This window comes from Balaenoptera physalus (assembly GCF_965194825.1).
Source record: "Balaenoptera physalus genome assembly, chromosome: 13".
Lineage (NCBI taxonomy): Eukaryota > Metazoa > Chordata > Mammalia > Artiodactyla > Balaenopteridae > Balaenoptera > Balaenoptera physalus.
The window spans coordinates 48,950,724-48,973,871 of NC_138892.1; the positions used below are offsets into that span (position 1 = coordinate 48,950,724).

Below are 23,148 nucleotides of genomic sequence, written 5' to 3' on the forward strand. Positions count from 1 at the left end.
GGTGCATGGATCTTTTTGAATTATAGTTTTGTCTGGATATATGCCCCGGAGTGGGATTGCTGGATAATATGGTAATTCTATTTTTAGTTTTTTGGGGGACCTCCATAGTGTTTTCGATAGTGGCTGCACCAACTTACATTCCCACCAACAGTGTAGGAGGGTTCCATTTTCTCCACACCCTCTCCAGCATTTGTTATTTGTGGACTTTTTAATGATGGCCATTCTGACTAGTGTGAGATAATACCTCATTGTAGTTTTCATTTGCGTTTCTCTAATAATTAGCGATGTTGAGTATCTTTTCATGTGCCTGTTGGCCATCTGTATGTTTTCTTTGGAGAACTGTATATTTAGGTTGTCTGCCCAGTTTTCAATTGGGTTTTTTTTTTCTTTTAATTGAATTGTATGAGCTGTTTGTATATTTTGGAGATTAATCCCTTGTCAGTCGCATAGTTTGTAAATATTTTATCTCAGTCCGTAGGTTGTCTTTTCATTTTGTTTACGGTTTCCTTTGCTGTGCAAAAGCTTATAAATTTGATTAGGTCCTGTTTGTTTATTTTTGTTTTTATTTGTTGCCTTGGGAGACTGACGTATGAAAACATTGCTTCGATTTATGTCAGAGAATGTTTTGCCTATGTTCTCTTCTAGGAGTTTTATGGTATTGTGTCTTATATTTAAGTCTTTAAGCCATTTTGAGTTTATTTTTGTGTATGGTATAACAGTGTATTCTAACTTCATTGGTTTACGTGCAGCAGTCCAGCTTTCCCAATACCACTTGCTGAAGAGACCGTCTTTTGTCCATTGTATATTCTTGCCTCCTTTGTCAAAGATTAATTGACCATAGGTGTGTGGGTCTATTTCTGGGCTCTCTATTCTGTTCCATTGATCCATATGTCCGTTTTTGTGCCAGTACCATGCTGTTTTGATTACTGTTTGCTAAATTTTTTTTAAGGCACCGTGACATTTTTTTTCTTGGTGTCTTCTGCCTTAGCATCCTGAATCTTAGGTGTAAAGTCAATTTCAAAGATAGCTTAATTTTTTATGAGTTTGGGTTGGTTTTGTTTGGTTTGGTTGGTTTTGAAGAAGACAATGAAAAATACAAAAGATGCCAACACACATACTGCCAGTACTACAAGCTATCTTGCTCAAATGCACAAACTTTCAAAGTGGCAGGAAGACTATAAGCTAGTTCAGAGACCTAAGGAAGGAAGAAATAAGCATAGCTTCCTCCTTCACATATTCTTGCTCTTGCGGAACAAAGTTGAACTGAGATCCCAGCAACTTATCCAGTATTTCTGTGTCAACTTCAAACTTACATGGCTAGTCTTTCTTTTCCTTTGTATCATTTTTCTTATCCAAATAAGAAGAAAGAGAAGGATTAAGAAAGGATTAATACTTGTTGAGCCTCCTGTTCTGTTACTTGTGTTTGATCTTCACGACAATCCTGGAAGATATACATATTATCCCCATATTATAGGTGATGAAATTGAGGCTTGGGAATGTTTAGTGACTTGGGAGCTGGGATTCTAATGTATCACAGGACTTCCTAAGAAGGCCATAATGGAAATCTCTCTTCAAAAAAGAATGCCATTGAAATTCAATGAATAAATGCAGAATCAGTTTACTAAATTATGACTGATTATGGTTGGGTACTCCCTGAAGATCAAAAGGATACATATGACCCTTGAACAACTTGAGTTTGAACTGTGTGGATACACTTATATGTGTGTGTTGGGGGGGGCAAGGGAATTGGTTTTTGTTTTGTTTTGTTTTTTCACTAACTATTTACTACAGTACTGCACAGTCCACGGTTGGTTGAATCTGCCAGTGCAGAGAGGGCCAACCGTAAAGCTATATGTGGATTTTCAACTGTGTGGAGGGTCGACGTCCCTAACCTTGCATTGTTCAAAGGTCAACTGTAGTAGGAATAAATATAAATGGAACCTATTTTTTTAAAAGGCAAAAGAGGAACAAATTAAAATGGAGGTTTACATAGTTGACCTAAATAGAAAAAGTGAGAAGGAAATGTGGAATTTAATCATTCCTTCTCTTGAGGAAAATAATGAAGAGTCAAGAATCTGAAAAATGTTAAAGGCAACTTGGGTCAGATAGAACTTAATGTTCGAGGTAAAAATGTTGTTGGTAAATGTCAAAACTTTTACATTTCATTTTAACCTTTTCTGAAGGAAACTATTTAATGTGTGCCTCATATTTTTCCTGTCCTGGTAAATAATTACTAAGTATTACTGTTTTGGGACATTTCAGGGAACCTTTTTCATTGTGGCCTCTTCTTTCTCATTTATGTCATTACGATAACATGACTTGTCACTGAAGTGAACAAACTGGAATAGGAAAATAGGGTTTAAAATGAGAGGAGTCTTAAAATATAAATGGTCTTTTATTAACTGTATCCTTGAAATTTCAAGGTGAGGGGTATGGCATCGGGTTCAGTGTGGGCTCTGAAGACTAGCATGGATTTACAGCCAGGCTGTGCTGCTTTGTTGGTTATATGAGCTTGAAAAGGTTATTTAATAATCCAAAGCCTTAGTTTCCTCATCAGTAAAATTGTGATAATAACATTGCCTACCTCATAGAGTGGATGTGAAGATGCAGTGAGAAAATGCACATTAAGCACTTAGCATAGAGCCTGAACTATACTAACTGCTCTGTAAATGTTGGCTCCCGTTATTAGTAATAATAAGACTCCTTCAATCGATTCCATGCTTCCAAGCAATGCTGTGATTATAATTGTTTCCCAAGTAGTTTGCCTGACCATGAGACAAAACCATTGAGTCCCTTACACAGATAAGTATCTTATTGTAAATTGGCATTTTTGACCTTTATTTAGGATTTTATGGAACTCAGGCAGTACAGTTTGGTGACTGAGTGAACATCTTGGAAATGGTAGGAGTAGATTTAGATTGTTATCTATGTTCTCTCATTTTGATAATATGCTATAAATGGAATATTCAACAACAACAACAAACAAACAAATTTAACCTATAAATCAGATTGGTAGTTTAACTGTATTTTAAGTTATATTGAAAATAATGTTCATTGCAGCACTGTTTACAGTAGCCAAGACATGGAAGCAACCTAAATGTCCATCGACAGAGGAATGGATAAAGAAGATGTAATACATATATACTATGGAATATTACTCAGCCATTAAAGAGAATGAAATAATATCATTTGCAGCAACATGGATGGACCTAGAGATTGTTATACTGAGTGAAGTAAGTCAGAAAGAGAAAGAGAAATATCGTATGGTATCGCTTATATGTGGATTCTACAAATAAATGATACAAATGAACTTATTTACAAAACAGAAACAGACTCACAGACTTAGAGAATGAACTTATGGTTACCAGGGGGGAAGGGTGGGGAGGGATAGTTAGGGAGTTTGGGGTTGACATACACACACTGCTATGTTTAAAATGGATAACCAACAAGGACCTACTGTATAGCACAGGGAACTCTGCTTAATGTTTTGTGGCAGCCTGGATGGTAGGGGAGTTTAGGGGAGAATGGATACATTTATATGTATGGCTGAGTCGCTTTGCTGTGCACCTGAAACTATCACAACATTGTTGATTGGCTATACTCCAATATAAAATAAAAAGTTAAAAAAAGTTTACCAAGTTCTGATTCGAGATGATGACATAGGAGGATCCTGAACTCACCTCCTCCCATGGACACACCAAATCCACAATTGCATATGGAACAGTTTTCTCTGAAGGAAACCTAAAAACTACCTGAGCGACTTCTACACAAGAAAAAACCCACATGGAAATGGGTGGGAGAGTCTGAGACATAACCTTGCCATAAACCCATCTCCAGCACAGCAACCCAAAATCAGGAAGGAACTCACAACTCTAAGCTTCTCCCTGAGGAGTAAATGGTTTTAACTACACATCTGGTACCCCAACTTTTAAGACCTGCACCCTCGGGCTTCCCTGGTGGCGCAGTGGTTGAGAATCCGCCTGCCAGTGCAGGGGACACGGGTTTGAGCCCTGGTCCGGGAGGATCCCACATGCCGCGGAGCAACAAAGCCCGTGCGCCACAACTACTGAGCCTGTGCTCTAGAGCCCGCGAGCCACAACTACTGAAGCCCGTGCGCCGAGACCCCGTGCTCCGCAACAAGAGAGGCCACTGCAATGAGAAGCCCATGCACCGCAACTAAGAGTAGCCCCCGCTCACGGCAACTAGAGAAGGCCCGCTGCAGCAACGAAGACCCAACACAGCCAAAAATAAATAAATAAAATAAATAAATTAAAAAAAAAAAAAAAAAAAAAGACGTGCACCCAAGAGATAATCCCACAAAACATCTAGCTTTGGGGTTTTTAGGTTTTAAAATAACACTGAATTATTTTTCATGCTAAATCTTTTATTAACTTTTTAAAAATTTTTTATTTTATACTAGAGTATAGTTGATTAACAATGTTGTTAGTTTCAGGTGTACAGCAGAGTGATTCAGTTCTACATATACATGTATCTATTCTTTTTCAAATTCTGTTCCCATTTTGGTTATCACAGAGTACTGAGCAGAGTTCCCTGTGCTATACAGTAGGTCCTTGTTGGTTATCTATTTTAAATATAGCAGTGTGTACAGGTCAATCCCAAACTCCCAATCTATCCCTCCCCTCCACCCTTCCCCCCAGTAACCATTAGTTTGTTCTCTAAGTTTGTGTGTGTTTCTGTTTCGTAAATAAGTTCACTTGTATCATTATTTTTTGGATTCCACATATAAGCGGTATCATATATTTCTCTTTGTCTGACTTACTTCACTTACTGTGATAATCTCTAGGTCCATCCATGTTGCTGCAAATGGCATTATTTCATTCTTTTTTAATGGCTGAGTAATATTCCATTGTATATATGTACCACATCTTCTTTATCCATTCCTCTGTTGATGGACATTTAGGTTGCTTCCATACATACAACTGTTGGCTATTGTCAACAGTGCTGCAATGAACATTGGGGTGCATGTATCCTTATGAACCATGTTTTTCTCTGGATATATGCCCAGGAGTGGGATTGTTGGATCATATGGTAGTTCTATTTTTAGTTTCTTAAGGAACCTCCATATGGTTCTCCATAGTGGCTGTACCAATTTACATTCCCACCAACAGTGTAGGAGGGTTCCCTTCTCTCCACACCCTCTCCAGCATTTATTGTTTGTAGACTTCTTGATGACGGCGATTCTGACTGGTGTGAGGTGATACCTTATTGTAGTTTTGATTCGCGTTTCTCTAATTTTTAGTGACATTGAGCATATTTTCATGTGCCTCTTGTCCATCTGTATGTCTTTTTGGAGAAACGTCTATTTAGGTCTTCTGCCCCTTTTTTGACTGGGTTGTTTTTTTGATATTGAGCCCATGAGCTGTTTGTAAATTTTGGAGATTAACTCCTTGTCAGTCGCATCGTTTGCAAATATTTTCTCCCATTCTGTGGGTTGTCTTTTTGTTTTGTTTATGGTTTCCTTTGCTGTGCAAAGGCTTCTGAGTTTCATTAGGTCCCATTTGTTTATTTTTGTGTTTATTTCCATTACTCTAGGAGACGGATGCAAAAAGATATTGCTGCAATTTATGCCAAAGAGTGTTCTGCCTGTTTTCCTCTAAGAGTGTTCTAGTATCCGATCTTACATTTAAGTCCATAATCCATTTTGAGTTTATTTTTATGTATGGTGTTAAAGAATGTTCTAATTTCATTTTTTTACATGTAGCTGTCCAGTTTTCCCAGCACCATTTACTGAAGAGACTGTCTTTTCTCCATTGTATAGTCTTGACTCCTTTGTTGTAGATTAATTGACCATAGGTGTGTGGGTCTATTTCTGGGCTTTCTATCCTATTCCATTGATCTATATTTCTGTTTTTGTGCCAGTACCATACTGTTCTGATGACTGTAGCTTTGTAGTATAGTCTGAAGTCAGGGAGCCTGATTCCTCCAGCTCCATTTTTCTTTCTCAAGACTGCTTTGGCTATTCAGGGTCTTTTGTGTCTCCATACAAATTTTAAGATTTTTTGTTCTAATTCTATGAAAAATGCCATTGGTAATTTGATAGGGATTGCATTTGTAGCTTGCCTTGGGCAGTATAGTCATTTTGACAATATGATAATATTTTGACAATTTTGACATTTTGACAATTTTGACAATATTTCTTCCAATCCAAGAACATGGTATATCTTTCCATCTGTTTGTGTCATCTTCAGTTTCTTTCATCAGCATCTTATAGTTTTCTGAGTACAGATCTTTTGCCTCCTTAGGTAGGTTTATTCCTAGGTATTTTATTCTTTTTGATGTGATGGTAAATGGGATTATTTCTTTAATTTCTCTTTCTGATCTTTCATTGTTAGTGTATAGAAATGCAACAGACTTCTGTGTATTTATTTTGTATCCTCCAACTTTACCAAATTAATTGATGAGTTCTAGTAGTTTTCTGGTAGCATCTTTAGGATTCTCTATGTATAGTATCATGTCATCTGCAAACAGTGACAGTTTTACTTCTTCTTTCTCAGTTTGGATTCCTTTTACTTCTTTTTCTTCTCTGACTGCCATGGCTAGGACTTCCAAAACTATTTTGAATGAAAGTGGCAAGAGTGGACATCCTCGTCTTGTTCCTGATCTTATAGGAAATGCTTTCAGCTTTTCACCATTGAGTATGATGTTAGCTGTAGGCTTGTCATATATTGCCCTTATTATGTTGAGGTAGATTCCCTCTATGCACACTTTCGGGAGAGTTTTTATCATAAATGGGTGTTGAATTTTGTCAAAAGCTTTTTCTACATCTATTGAGATGATCATATGGTTTTTATTCTTCAATTTGTTGATGTGATGTATCACAGATTGATTTGTAGATACTGAAAAATCCTTGCATCCCTGTGATAAATCCCACTTGATCATGGTTTATGATCCTTTTCATGTATTGTCAGATTCAGTTTGCTAGTATTTTGTTGAGGATTTCTGCGTCCATGTTCATCTGTGATATTGGCCTGTAATTTTCTTTTTTGTGGCATCTTTATCTGGTTTTGGTATCAGGGTGATGGTGGCCTCATAGAATGAGTTGGGAAGTGTTCCTTCCTCTGCAATTATTTGGAATAGTTTCAGAAGGATAGGTGTTAACTCTTCTCTAAATGTTTGATAGAATTTACCTGTGAAGCCATCTGGCCCTGGACTTTTGTTTGTTGGGAGTTTTTTAATCACAGTTTTAATTCCAGTACTTGTGATTGGTCTGTTCATATTTTCTAATTCTTTCTAGTTCAGTCTTGGGAGATTGCACCTTTCTAAGAATTTGTCCATTTCTTCTAGGTTATCCATTTTATTGGCATATGGTTGCTTGTAGTAGTCTCTTATGATCCTTTGTATTTCTGTGGTGTCCATTGTAACTTTTTTCATCTCTAATTTTATTGATTTGAGCCCTCTCTTTTTCCTTGAAAAGTCTGGCTAAAGGTTTGTCAATCTTGTTTATCTTTTCAAAGAACCAGCTTTTAGTTTCATTGATCTTTTCTCTTGTTTTCTTTGTCTCTATTTCATTTATTTCTGCTCTGATCTTTATGATTTCTTTCCTTCTAAGTTTGGGTTTTGTTTGTTCTTCTTTCTCTGTTTGCTTCAAGTGTAAGGTTAGGTTGTTTGAGATTTTTCTTGTTTCCTAAGATTGTATTGCTATAAACTTCCCTCTTAGAACTGCTTTTGCTGTGTCTCGTAGGTTTTGGATTGTCATGTTTTCATTTTCATTTGTCTCTAGGTATTTTTTTATTTCCTTTGATTTCTTCAGTGCCCCATTGGTTGTTTAGTAGCATTTGTTTAGCCCCCACGTGTTTTTTTTTTAAAGGATTATATCATATAGACTGTATTTTCTGTCAAAATGCAGTTAAACTAGAAATCAATAACAAATATACAATATATATTTGGAAATTATGAAACATAATTCTAAGTAACTCATAAGTCAAAGAAGAAGAAATAATGGAAATTAGAAAATATTTAAATCTTAATGATAATGAAAAATACTGCCTATCCAAATTTGTGGGATTTAGTTAAAACAATGTGTAGAGGGAAATTTATAGCATTTAAATGCTTATGTCAGTGTAGAAGGGCTGGTGATTAATGAATATATTATAATAGTTTCTACTGTTGCAAGATGAATTACACCAAAAGCTAATGGTGTAGAACAACAATAAATATCTATCCTCTTTCATAGTTTTTGTGGGTCAGGATTTCAAAAGCATGGCTACATGGTTCTGGCCTGAGGTGTCTCGTGAGGTTGCAGTTACATCATCTGAAGGCTTGAATGAAACAGAAGCATCCACTTCCGAGGTTGTTAGCTGGCAAGCTGGTGCTGGCTGTTGGCAGGGAGGCCTCAGTTTCTCTCCATGTGGCCCTTCACAGAGCGCTACTTGTGTGTTCTCACTAGATGGTGGCTAGGTTCTCCCAAGTGGGTGATCCAAAAGAGAAAAAGCCAGGCAGAAGCTATTCTTTTTGTGACCTATTCTTGGAAGCCACATACCATCATTTTTGCCACATTCTATTTGTGAGAAGTGAGTCACTAAGTCTTGTTCACAAGAGGAGGAAAATCATGTCCCTTTTTTTTTTTTTTTAAGGAAAGGGTGTCAAAGCATTTTAAAACAATCACAATGAGCTGAGCACCTATTCACTGTAGAGGTGAGAAAAAAACTCTAGCAAAATAAGTCCAAGGAAACAGAAAAAAAGGCAATTTTAAATGACAACATCATAAATTAACAAAATAGAAAACAGATACACAATAATCTGCAAAGTCCAATTTTGGTTTTTTGAAAAAGCTGACAAAATTGACAAACTTCTAGTGAGACTGAACAAGAAAAAAAGAGAGGAGGTACAAATAAACAACATGAGAAATAAGGAAGGAACAAGTACAGATGCTACAGAGAGTAACGGGGGCACTGTGAGTATATTCTTTAAAAACAAGAGGATATTATACATAACTTTATGCCACTAATTTTTTAAAATCATAAATGGATACATTTCTAGAAAACTGTAACCTACTAAAACAGACTAAGAAACAGAAAAACTGAATAATCCTATAACAATTTAAAAATCTGTCAGTAGTTTAAAATCCTCCCTCAAGAAGAACACTACATTAAGAAGGTCATACAGGCAAGCTCTACCAAATGGAAAAATACACTAGTAATTCCAGTCTTAAACAAACTATTCCAGATTATATAAAAGGGAAAAGAAGACGTAGGAACACTCTCTAACTCCTTTTCTGAAGCAAGAATAACCTTGATAGCAAAATCTAAAAATGTCATTGCAAAATAGGAAAATTACAGGTCAAATACACAATGTGAACATTCCTTAAGATGTTAGCAAATCAAATCAAAAGTAAATTTCTATAAACGAGCAGCAAAGTGTTCACAGCAGCACTGCTAATAATAAATAATGGAAACAGCCCAAATGCCTATCAACAGTAAATTAGATACTAGAAATTATAGTATATTAACATAATGGAATGTATTCAGCAATGAAAATCAATGAAATACAGCTACAAGCAATAACACGGGTGAATCACTGGAATATAATATTGAAAAAAAGAAGCCATGAAAGAAGATGTAATAAAATTCCATAGGATTAAGTCTAAAAACATGCAAAATGATTAAACACATATGATAAAACGACAAAATCCAGGATGGTGCTCTCTCAAAGGGAAAAGAAGTTAATAGGATCAGGGAGAGGCACATAAGAAATAACAGAGGTAACAGTAATGTTCTTTATATCTTCTGTAAGCTTCATAAGCTTTCTTTTATAGCTACTCAATATTTAATTTAAAAACCTCAAAACAACTAACAGAATGAACAATAGCTCCTAGTATGGTCTCTTCCATCTCATATGCTGAGAATTTTCTCCAAGCTCTCCTGAATGTTGATTTTTAAAAGAAATTTGGAATATATGCCAAATAGAACTCTTTCATAATATTGATTATCTAGCCACATATTAAAACAACCATACCATTTGCTCTGTCATTTTAATAAGTATGTTTCAGTCTTAACCATATTCCAGCTACAAGTAAAAAAACTGGAAAGCTATTCAAGCTTTCAGTCATAATAATGTCAAAAACTGTCCTGTCGTTTTTTAATTTACCCAATCCAAATAGCACAGACAAAAAATTTTTGCTTGAATTCACTTTAACTCTCTGGTTGTTTAATCTTCTTTATTATTGTTCCAATTTGTCACCCTTAACTACCATAATAACATGATTTTTAGACCTTCATACCAAAATAACTACTTGGTTCCTTGAAAGTGGAGGGGGAAGGTGGGCAGGAATCCGTGGTTTCTCTGAAACTATAGCGTGTGTTTGACAGGCCAAAAGAAATATTCAAGAGTAGTTCCATGGCAACATAGCTTTAGACAACAAATGAACCAAAGACTATATAGGTACTGGTGGTGATAAATGCTAAATGGCTGAGAGGAGTTCTATTTTTTCTGGTCTCTGATGGAGACCTGTTCTTTCAGTTCCAACTCTTAGACTGTTTTGAGAACTTCAAGTAATTTAAGTAAATCCAAAAGTATAAACAATATGAATAAAACATGTTTAGACCTATTATTTCAGCTTTATTGAGGTGTAATTGACATAAAATTACAAGACGTTTAAAATGTACATCGTGGTGATTTGATGTAGGTGTATATTGTGAAATGTACACCCATCTCATTAATTAACACATCCATCACCTCACATATTTATCCTTTTTGGGGGGAGGTAAGAACATTTAAGTTTACTCTTTCAGCAAATTTCAATTATACAATACAGTGTTATCACTACAGTCACCACGTTTTTCGTTAGATCCTCAGACCTTATTCATCTTATAACTGAAACTCTGTACCCTGTTACCAACCTCACCTTATTTCCCCCACCCCCCACCCTGGCAACCACTTTTCGGCTTTGTTTCTAGCCTTTGACTTTTTTTTTTTTTAAGATTTCACATATAAGTGATTCTATGCAGTATTTGTCTTCCTCTGCCTGGCTTACTTTAGATTAATTACATTTAAAAAGTATTCCAACCCATGTCCTCAAAAGCTGTATAATCTTCCTTTACAAACCAGAGTTTTTATTTAAACTGTATAAAAATCATATATATGGTTTGTTTTTTTTATTAGTCATCAATTTTATACACATCAGTGTATACATGTCAATCCCAATCGCCCAATTCATCACACTGCCACCCCCACCCCACCCCCCCGCCACTTTCTCCCCTTGGTGTACATACGTTTGTTCTCTACATCTGTGTCTCAATTTCTGCCCTGCAAACCAGTTCATCTGTACCATTTTTCTAGGTTCCACATATATGTGTTAATATACGATATGTGTTTTTCTGACTTACTTCACTCTGTATGACAGTCTCTAGATCCATCCACGTCTCAACAAATGACCCAATTTTGTTCCTTTTTACGGCTGAGTAATATTCCATTGTATATACGTACCACATCTTTATCCATTCATCTGTCGAAGAGCATTTAGGTTGCTTCCATGACCTGGCTATTGTAAATAGTGCTGCAATGAATATTGGGGTGCATGTGTCTTTTGGAATTATGGTTTTCTCTGGGTATATGCCCAGTAGTGGGATTGCTGGACCATATGGTAATTCTATTTTTAGTTTTTTAAGGAACCTCCATACTGTTCTCCATAGTGGCTGTATCAATTTACATTCCCACCAACAGTGCAAAAAGATTCCCTTTCCTCCACACCCTCTCCAGCATTTGTGGTTTGTAGATTCTGATGATGCCCATTCTAACTGGTGTGAGGTGATACCTCATGGTAGTTTTGATTTGCATTTCTCTAATAATTAGTGATGTTGAGCAGCTTTTCATGTCCTTCTTGGCCATCTGGATGTCTTCTTTGGAGAAATGTCTATTTAGTTCTTCTGCCCATTTTTGGATTGGGTTGTTTTTTTTTTTAACTATTGAGCTGCATGAGCTGCTTGTAAATTTTGGAGATTAATCCTTTGTCAGTTGCTTCATTTGCAAATATTTTCTCCCATTCTGAGGGTTGTCTTTTCGTCTTGTTTATGGTTTCCTTTGCTGTGCAAAAGCTTTGAAGTTTCATTAGGTCCCATTTGTTTATTTTTGTTTTTATTTCCATTATTCTAGGAGGTGGATCAAAAAAGATCTTGCTGTGATTTATGTCAAAGAGTGTTCTTCCTATGTTTTCCTCTAAGAGTTTTATAGTGTCCAGTCTTACATTTATGTCTCTAATCCATTTTGAGTTTATTTTTGTGTATGGTGTTAGGGAGTGTTCTAATTTCATTCTTTTACATGTAGCTGTCCAGTTTTCCCAGCACCACTTATTGAGGAGACTGTCTTTTCTCCATTGTATATCCTTGCCTCCTTTGTCATAGGTTAGCTGACCATATGTGCGTGGGTTTATCTCTGGGCTTTCTATCTTGTTCCATTGATCTATGTTTCTCTTTTTGTGCCAGTACCATATTGTGTAGATTACTGTAGCTTTGTAGTATAGTCTGAAGTCAGGGAGTCTGATTCCTCCAGCTCTGGTTTTTTCCCTCAAGACTGCTTTGGCTATTCGGGGTCTTTTTTGTCTCCATACAAATTTTAAGATTTTTTGTTGTAGTTCTGTAAAAAAATGCCATTGGTAATTTGATAGGGATTGCATTGAATCTGTAGATTGCTTTGGGTAGTATAGTCATTTTCACAGTGTTGATTCTTCCATTCCAAGAACATGGTATATCTCTCCATTTGTTGGTATCATCTTTAATTTCTTTCATCAGTGTCTTATAGTTTTCTGCATACAGGTCTTTTGTCTCCCTAGGTAGGTTTATTCCTAGGTATTTTATTCTTTTTGTTGTAGTGGTAAATGAGAGTGTTTCCTTAATTTCTCTTTCAGATTTTTCGTCATTAGTGTATAGGAATTCAAGAGATTTCTGTGCATTAATTTTGTATCCTGCAACTTTACCAAATTCATTGATTAGCTCAAGTAGTTTTCTGGTGGCATCTTTAGGATTCTCTGTGTATAGTATCATGTCATCTGCAAACAGTGACAGTTTTACTTCTTCTTTTCCAATTTGGATTCCTTTTATTTCTTTTTCTTCTCTGATTGCCCTGGCTAGGACTTCCAAAACTATGTTGAATAACAGTGGTGAGAGTGGACATCCTTGTCTTGTTCCTGATCTTAGGGGAAATGCTTTCAGTTTTTCACCATTGAGAATGATGTTTGCTGTGGGTTTGTCACATATGGCCTTTATTATGTTGAGGTAGTTTCCCTCTATGCCCACTTTCTGGAGAGTTTTTATCATAAATGGGTGTTGAATTTTGTCAAAAGCTTTTTCTGCATCTATTGAGATGATCATATGGTTTTTATTCTTCTATTTGTTAATATGCTGTATCACATTGATTGATCTGCGTATATTGAAGAATCCTTGCATCCCTGGGATAAACCCCACTTGATCGTGGTGTATGATCCTTTTAATGTGTTGTTGGATTCTGTTTGCTAGTATTTTGTTGAGGATTTTTGCATCTATATTCATCAGTGATATTGGTCTGTAATTTGCTTTTTTGTAGTATCTTTGTCTGGTTTTGGTATCAGGGTGATGGTGGCCTCATAGAATGACTTTGGGAGTGTTCCTTCCTCTGCAATTTTTGGAAGAGTTTGAGAAGGATGGGTGTTAGCTCTTCTCTAAATGTTTGATAGAATTCACCTGTGAAGCCATCTGGTGCTGGACTTCGGTTTGTTGGAAGATTTTTTAATTTATTTTATTTATTTATTTTTGACTGCGTTGTGTCTTCGTTGCTGCGTGCAGGCTTTCTCTAGTTGCGGTGAACATGGGGGCTACTCTTCGTTGCGGTGTGCAGGCTTCTCATTGCGATGGCTTCTTTTGTTGCAGAGCACAGGCTCTAGGTGCGCAGGCTTCAGTAGCTGTGGCTCGTGGGCTCTAGAGCACAGGCTCAGTAGTTGTGGCACATGGGCCTAGCTACTCCGAGGCATGTGGGATCTTCCCAGACCAGGGCTCGAACACGTGTCCCCTGCATTGGCAGGCAGATTCTTAACCACTGTGCCACCAGGGAAGTCCCCTGTTGGAAGATTTTTAATCACAGTTTCAACTTGATTACTTGTGATTGGTCTGTTCATATTTTCTATTTCTTCCTGCTTCAGTCTTGGAAGGTTATATCTTTCTAAAAATTTGTCCATTTCTTCCAGGTTGTCCATTTAATTGGCATAGAGTTTCTTGTAGCAATCTCTTAGGATGCTTTGTATTTCTGCTGTGTCTGTTGTAACTTCTCCTTTTTCATTTCTAATTTTATTGATTTGAGTCCTCTCCCTCTTTTTCTTGATGAGTCTGGCTAATGGTTTATCAATTTTGTTTAACTTCTCAAAGAACCAGCTTTTAGTATTATTGATCTTTGCTATTGTTTTCTTTGTTTCTGTTTCATTTATTTCTGCTCTGATCTTGATGATTTCTTTCCTTCTGCTAACTTTGGGTTTTGTTTGTTCTTCTTTCTCTAGTTCCTTTAGGTGTAAGGTTAGATTGTTTATTTGAGAATTTTCTTGTTTCTTGAGGTAGGCTTGTATGGCTATAAACTTCCCTCTTAGAACTGCTTTTGCTGCATCCCATCGGTTTTGGATCGTCGTGTTTTCATTTTCATTTGTCTCTAGGTATATTTTGATTTCCTCTTTGATTTCTTCAGTGATCTCTTGGTTATTTAGTAACGTGTTGTTTAGCCTCCATGTGTTTGTGTTTTTTACGTTTTTTTCCCTGTAATTCATTTCTAATCTCATAGCATTGTGGTCAGAAAAGATGCTGGATATGATTTCAATTTTCTTAAATTTACTGAGGCTTGATTTGTGACCCAAGATGTGATCTATCCTGGAGAATATTCTGTGCGCACTTGAGAAGAAAGTGTAATCTGCTGTTTTTGGATGGAATGTCCTATAAATATCAATTAAATCTATCTGGTCTATTGTGTCATTTAAAGCTTCTGTTTCCTTATTTATTTTCATTTTGGATGATCTGTCCATTGGTGTAAGTGAGGTGTTAAGGTCCCCCACTATTATTGTGTTACTGTCGATTTCCTCTTTTATAGCTGTTAGCAGTTGCCTTATGTATTGAGGTGCTCCTATGTTGGGTGCATATATATTTATACTTGTTATATCTTCTTCTTGGATTGATCCCTTGATCATTATGTAGTGTCCTTCCCTGTCTCTAGTATCATTCTTTATTTTAAAGTCTATTTTATCTGATATGAGTATAGCTACTCCAGCTTTCTTTTGATTTCCATTTGCATGGAATATCTTTTTCTATCCCCTCACTTTCAGTCTGTATGTGTCCCTAGGTCTGAAGTGGGTCTCTTGTAGACAGCATATAGAGGGGTCTTGTTTTTGTATCCATTCAGCAAGCCTGTGTCTTTTGGTTGGAGCATTTAATCCATTCACGTTTAAGGTAATTATCGATACGTATGTTCCTATGACCATTTTCTTAATTGTTTTGGGTTTGTTTTTGTAGGTCCTTTTCTTCTCTTGTGTTTCCCACTTAGAGAAGTTCATTTAGCATTTGTTGTAGAGGTGGTTTGGTGGTGCTGAATTCTCTTAGCTTTTGCTTGTCTGTAAAGCTTTTGATTTCTCCATCGAGTCTGAATGAGGTCCTTGCTGGGTAGAGTAATCTTGGTTGTAGGTTCTTCCCTTTCATCACTTGAAGTCTATCATGCCACTCCCTTCTGGCTTGTAGAGTTTCTGCTGAGAAATCAGCTGTTAACCTTATGGGAGTTCCCTTGTATGTTATTTGTCGTTTTTCCCTTGCTGCTTTCAATAATTTTTCTTTGTCTTTAATTTTTGCCACTTTGATTACTATGTGTCTCAGCGTGTTTCTCCTTGGGTTTATCCTGTATGGGACTCTCTGCCCTTCCTGGACTTGGGTGGCTATTTCCTTTCCCATGTTAGGGAATTTTTCGACTATAATCTCTTCAAATATTTTCTCTGGTCCTTTCTCTCTCTCTCCTCCTTCTGGGACCCCTATAATGCGAATGTTGTTGTGTTTAATGTTGTCCCAGAAGTCTCTTAGGCTGTCTTCATTTCTTTTCATCCTTTTTTCTTTATTCTGTTCCGCAGCAGTGAATTCTACCATTCTGTCTTCCAGGTCACTTATCTGTTCTTCTGCTTCAGTTATTCTGCTATTGATTCCTTCTAGTGTAGTTTTCATTTCAGTTATTGTATTGTTCATCTTTTTGTTTGTTCTTTAATTCTTCTAGGTCTTTGTTAAACATTTCTTGCATCTTCTCGATCTTTGCCTCCATTGTTTTTTCTGAGGTCCTGGATCATCTTCACTATCATTATTCTGAATTCTTTTTCTGGAAGGTTGCCTATCTCCACTTCATTTAGTTGTTTTTCTGGGGTTTTATCTTGTTCCTTCATCTGGTACATGGCCCTCTGCCTTTTCATCTTGTCTATCTTTCTGTGAATGTGGTTTTTGTTCCACAGGCTGCAGGATTGTAGTTCTTCTTGCTTCTGCTGTCTGCCCTCTGGTGGATGAGCCTATCTAAGAGGCTTGTGCAAGCTTCCTGATGGGAGGGACTGGTGGTGGGTAGAGCTGACTGTTGCTCTGGTGGGCAGAGCTCAGTAAAACTTTAATCCTCTTGATTGCTGATGGGTGGGGCTGGGTTCCCTCCCTGTTGGCTGTTTGGCCTGAGGCAACCCAACACTGGAGACTACCTGGGTTCTTTGGTGGGGCTAATGGTGGACTCTGGGATGGCTCACGCCAAGGAGTACTTCCCAGAACTTCTGCTGCCAGTGTCCTTGTCCCCACGGTGAGCCACAGCCACCTCCTGCCTCTGCAAGAGACCCTCCAACACTAGCAGGTCTGGTTCAGTCTCCCCTGGGGTCACTGCTCCTTCCCCTGGGTCCTGATGCGCACACTACTTTGTGTGTGCCCTCCAAGAGTGGAGTCTCTGTTTCCCCCAGTCCTGTTGAAGTCCTGCAATCAAATCCCACTAGCCTTCAAAGTCTGATTCTCTAGGAATTGCTCCTCCTGTTGCCGGACCCCCAGGTTGGGAAGCCTGATGTGGGGCTCAGAACCTCCACTCCAGTGGGTGGACTTCTATGGTATAAGTGTTCTCCAGTTTGTGAGTCTCCCACCCAGAAGTTATGGGATTTGATTTTACTGTGATTGCACCCCTCCTACCGTCTCATTGTGGCTTCTCCTTTGTCTTTGGATGTGGGGTATCTTTTTTGGTGAGTTCCAGTGTCTTCCTGTCGATGATTGTCCAGCAGCTAGTTGTGATTCTCGTGTTCTCACAAGAGGGAGTGAGAGCAAGTCCTTCTACTCTGCTATCTTGGTTCAGGCTATATCCCCCACGTGTATTTTACAGGTGTTTTTTTTTTTCTTGTAGTTGATTTCTAATCTCATACGTTGTGGTTGGAAAAGATGCTTGATATGATTCAGTTTTCTCAAATTTACCAAGGCTCGCTTTGTGGCCCAGCATGTGATCAATCCTGGAGAATGTTCCTTGTGCACTTGAGAGGAATGTGTATTCTGCTGCTTTTGGATGGAATGCTCTATAAACATCAATTAAGTCCATCTGGTCTAATGTGTCGTTTAAGGCCTGTGTTTCCTTATTGATTTTCTGTCTGGATGATCTGTCCATTGATGAAAGTGGGGTGTTAAAGTCCCCTACTATTACTGTGTTACTGTCAATTTCTGCTTCTATGGCTTTTAGTATTTGCCTTATATATTGAGGTGCTCCTATGTTGGGTGCATATATATTTACAATTGTCATATCTTCTTCTTGGATTGCTCCCTTGATCATTATGTAGTGTCCTTCTTTGTCTCTTGTAATAGTCTTTATTTTAAAGTCTATTTTGTCTGATATGAGTATTGCTACTCCAGCTTTCTTTTGATTCCCATTTGCATGGAATGCCTTTTTACATCCCCTCACTTTCAGTCTAAATGTGTCCCTAGATCTGAAGTGCTCTTGTAGACAGCATATATATGGGCCTTGTTTTTGTATCCATTCAGCCAGTCTATGTCTTTTGGTTGGAGCATTTGATCTGTTTATGTTTAAGGTTATTATTGATATGTATGTTCTTATTGCCATTTTGTTAATTGTTTTGGATTTGTTTTTGTAGGTCTTTTTTCTTCCCTTCCTCTTTTGTTCTCTTGTGATTTGATGACTAAGTTTAGCGTTGTGTTTGAATGACTTTTCCTTTTTTGTGTGTGTCTCTGTTGTAGATTTTCAGTGTGTGGTTACCATGAGGTTTTGCTATAGCAGTCTATATATAAACAAGATTGTTTTAAGTTGCCAGTCTTTTAATTTCAAATGCATTTCCTGTATCCTGCATTTTGCTCTCTTCTTCTCACAATTGCTGGGTTTGATATCATATTTCTGTGCCTATGATTTCCTACCTTTACTGTATGTTTGCCTTTACCAGTGAGTTTTTCCATTCATAATTTTTTTGTTTCTAGTTGTGGCCTTTTCTTTTGCCCATAGAGAAGTTCCTTTAGTGTTTGTTGCAAAGCTGGTCTGTTGGTGCTGAATTCTGTTAGCTTTTGTTTGTCTGTAAAGCTTTTGATTTCTCTGTTGAATCTGAATGAGAGCCTTGCTGGGTATTCTTGGTTGTAGGTTATTCCCTTTCATCACATTAAATATATCATGCCACTCCCTTCTGGCCTGCAGAGTTTCTGCTGAGAAATCAGCTGCTAACCTTATGGGAATTCCCTTGTATGTTATTTGTTGCTTTTCACTTGTTGCTTTTAATATTTTTTCTTTGTCTTTAATTTTTTGTCAGTTTGATTACTGTGTGTCTTGGCATGTTCCTCCTTGGGTTTATCCTGCTTGGGACTCTCTCTGCTTCCTGGACTTGGGCGACTGTTTCCTTTCCCATGTTAAGGAAGTTTTCAGCTGTTATCCCTTCAGGTATTTTCTCAGGTCCTTTATCTCTCTCTTCTCCTTCTAGGACCCCTATAATGAGAATGTTCATGCATTTAATGTCGTCCCAGAGGTCTCTTAGACTGGCCTCATTTCTTTTCTTTCTTTTTTCTTTGTCCCACTGCAGTGAATTCCACCATTCTCTCTTCCAGGTCACTCATCCATTCTTCTGCCTGTTACTCTGCTATTGATTCCTTCTAGTGTACTTTTCATTACAGTTATTGTATTGTTCATCTCTGCTTGTTCTTTAGTTCTTCTAGGTCTTTGTTAAACATTTCTTGTATCTTCTCGATCTGTGCCTCCATTCTTTTTCTGAGATCTCAGATCATCTTTACTATCATTACTCTGAATTATTTTTCAGGTAGATTGCCTGTCTCCCCTTCACTTAATTGTTGTTCTGGGGTTTTATCTTGTTCCTTCATCTGGGACATATTTCTCTGCCATCTCAATTTGTCTAACTTTCTGTGATTGCAGTTTCCACTCTGCAGGCTGTAGGATTGTAGTTCTTCTTGCTTCTGCTGTCGCCCCTCACCCCCCGGGTGGATGAGACTGTTTAAGAGGCTTGTGCAGGCTTCCTGGTGGAAGGGACTGGTTCCTGCCCATGGGTGGGTGGAGCTGGGTCTTGTCCCTCTGGTGAGCAAGGCCGTGTCAGAGGGTGTGTTTATCAGGCAGCTGTGTGCTCAGGAAGACATTAAGCAGCCCGTCTGCTGATGGGTGGGGCTGTGTTCCTACCCTGTTGGTTATCTGGCCTGAGGCGTCCCAGCACTGGAGTCTACAGGCTGTTGGGTGGGGCCAGGACTTGGTGAGAAAATGGCAGCCTCCAAGAGAGCTCATGACAATGAGTACTCCCCAGAACTACCACACCACCACCACCAGTGTCCTTGTCCCTACAGTGAGCCACAGCTGCCCCCACCCCCTGCTTCTGCAGGAGACCCTCCAATACTAGCAGGTAAGTCTGGCCCAGTCTATTATGAGGTCACTGCTTTTTTCCCCTGGGTCCTGGTGCATACAAGACCCTGTGTGCACCCTCCAAGGATGGAGTTTCTGTTTCCCCCAGTCCTGTGGCATCCCTGTGACCAAAACCCACTGGCCTTCAAAGCCAGATTCTCTGGGGGCTCCTTCTCCCATTGCCAGACTCCCAGGCTGGGGAGCCTGACACAGGGCTCAGAACTTTCACTCCTGTGGGAGAACTTCTGTTTCCAGTTTTTGGGTCACCCACCTGGCATGTATGGGATTTGATTTTATTGCGATTGCATCCCCTCCTACTGTCTTGTTGTGGCTTCTTCTTTGTCTCTGGATGTAGGGTATCTTTTTTGGTAGGTTTCAGCATTTTTGGTCAATGGTTGTACAGCAGTTAGTTGTGATTTTGGTGTTTCCATAAGAAGTGGTGAGCTCACCTTCTACTCCGCCATCTTGTCTCCTCTCAACAGTGAATTTAAATGTACAGTTCTGGAGGTTAGAAGTTCAAAACCAGTATCACTGGGCTAAAGTCCAGGTGTTGGCAGGGCTGGTTCCTTCTGGAGGCTCTCAAAACATCTAGCTTTGAAAATGATGGGGCTCACATCCATGAGACCCACAAGGCTACAGCAAACGGAGAAACAGTTCTTAAAGACTTACCTGGCTACCCCCCAGGACCCAGCGCTAAGGCAGCTGACTGAAAAGTGCCCAGTCTTTCTGTGAAAGAGGCGTATCTGCTTGTCTGAAAGTTTCAGTCTGAGGGGCAGTCATCTAATTTAATATACATCTAGGAGCCAACTGAAATACTCTCCAAAGATGGATGCTTGTGGCTGCCATCTTTGCCCTGTCCCTTCACCTCCCTCCAGGATCCTGGTATCTCCTGGAGAAGAGTTTGTGCACTTGTCTGGTGCACTGTTTTCTGCAGTTGCCACCCAGGGGCTACCCCTTGATTTCCTGGTTCTGTTGGCCAGCAGGTCTTGTGTTCATAAATCCCACAGAACTGAAACAAACAGAGAAGGAGTTCTTAACCAGCTACACTCAGGGCACAGTGGAGAGGCAGCAGACTGAAAACCCAGTCTTTCTGTGAAAGAGGACTATTAGTTTATCTTCATAGTTGTGGCCTAAGGAGCAGGATTCTAATTAAATACACATCTAGCGGCTGACTACAATCATTCATCAGAGGCCACTGGGCACCATCTTCACTCTCAACCTACGCCCTACCCCAGATCACCAGTGTCTCCAAGAAAGGAGCCTGTGTACCCATCTGGCCCCATGGCTTTTTTGGCTACTGCCCAGAGAACATATCCCTTGATAGCCTGGCTCTGTTGGCCAACAGGGCTTGTGTTCATGAGTTCAAAGAGATGAGCAAAGCAAACAAAAAAATGGTTCTTAATTGGCTGTCAGTCACCCCAGGGCTCAGTGCAGGAGGGAGTAGACAGAAACACCCATCTCCCAGTCTTCCCCCGAAAGAGGTATATTTGTATACTTTCGAAGCTGTGGGTTTGGCTTCCGATCTGCCTGAACCTTTGTGCTGACTGAGATACTCCCCTTTGGGACACTGACAGGTCTTGGCACACCCTCAACTACTGGAGCCATTAAGACTAAAGTAAGCTGCTGGGATAATCATAAAAGTTTGAGAGAAAACCCAGAGCTGGGGCAGGGTTGAACAGTAAGTTCACCTCTTACACAAAGCCACTCCTTCAAGACTGGAAGAGATGGTTGTTTTATATAATGCATAGAAATCAACACAGAGAGTCAGCACAGAGGAATATGTTCCAAATGAAAGAACAAGATAAAACCCCAGAAAAGAGTGTAATGAAATAGAGGTAGGTGATTTACCTGATAAAGAGTTCAAAATAACAGTCATAAAGATGCTCACTGAGCTCAGTAGAACTATGCATGAACAAAATGAGAATTTCAACAAAGAGAAAGAAAATATAAGGAAGTACCAAATAAAAGTCATAGAGCTGAAAAATACAGTAGAGGAGTTCAACATCAGACTAGATGAGGCAGAAGAAAGGATAAGTGAACCTGAAGACAGGACAATGGAATTCATCCAATCAGAGCAGCACAAAGAAAAAGAATGAAAAAGAGTGAAGATGGCTTAAAGAACTTATGGGACAACATCAAGCAGACAAACATTTGCATTGTAGGGGTCCCAGAAGGAGGAGAGAAAAAGGGATATAAAACTTATTTGAAGGAAAAATGGCTGAAAAGTTCCCTAACCTGGGGAAGGAAGCAGACATCCAGATCCAGGAAGCCTGGAGAGTTCCAAAAAAGATGAACCAAAAGAGACCCACATTAAGACACATTGTAATTAAAGTATCAAGAGTTAAAGACAAGTAGAGATATCACCTTACCCCTGTTAGAAAGGCTATTGTCAAAAAAGACAAGAAGCAACAAGTGTTGGCAAGGATGTGGAGAAAAGGGAACCCTTGCGCACTGCTGATGGGAATGTAAATTGGTGCAGCACTATGGAAAACAGTATGGAGATTCTAAGAAAAATTAAAAATGGAACTACCATATGATCCAGTAATTCTACTTCTGGGTATTTATCCAAAAGAAATGAAAAAACTAACTTGAAAAGATATCTGCACCCTCCATGTTCACTGCAGCATTATTTATAATAGCCGAGACACAGAAGCAACTTAATTGGATGGATGAATAAAGAAAATGTGGTATATTTATACAATAGAATACTATTCTGCCATAAGAAGAAATTTTGCCATTTGTGACAATATGGACAGACACTGAGGGCATTATACTAAGTGAAATATCAATAAGTCAGAGAAAGACAAATAGCTTATGATGTCACTTATATGTGGAATCTTTAAAAAAAAAAAAAAAACCAACTCATGATACAGAGAATAGATTGGTAATTGCCAGAGGCAGGGGGTGGGGAAAAATAGGTGAAGGCAGTCAAAAAGTACAAACTTCCAGTTATAAAATAAGTCCTGGGGATGTAATGTACAGCATGGTAAATATAGTTAAATACTGTATTGTATATTTGAAATTAGCTAAGAGTAAATCTTAAAAGTTTTCATCACAAGAAAAAAAATAAGTGGGCATATTGTGGTGACTGTTTCACAATACATATATTAAATCATTATGTTGTACACCTGAAACTAATATGATGTTATATTTTTATTATATCTCAATTTTTTTTAAAGTTTACCATCCCTTCTCAAATACTCGATTAACTCAAAACAGCTAATAAATATTGGGCATATTTTTCTTAAATAATTACAAGAATTTCTTTTCATATGCCATAAAATGTGGTATTAACATTTAATTCTTTTT

The 23,148-nt window shown here is 38.3% G+C and overlaps 1 protein-coding gene and 1 long non-coding RNA gene across 8 annotated transcripts in view; one reads left to right on the forward strand and one right to left on the reverse strand.

Moving 5' to 3' along the window:
• The window catches only part of CPM (carboxypeptidase M), a 92,717-nt gene that overhangs the window by 65,279 nt on the left and 4,290 nt on the right, over positions 1 to 23,148 (forward strand). The window lies entirely within an intron of this gene.
• Positions 719 to 23,147, reverse strand: LOC309642050. Its single transcript, XR_014252938.1, has 2 exons — positions 4,296 to 23,147; positions 719 to 3,935 (listed from the first exon to the last, which is right to left on the reverse strand). It is a non-coding gene; the product is annotated as an uncharacterized lncRNA (long non-coding RNA).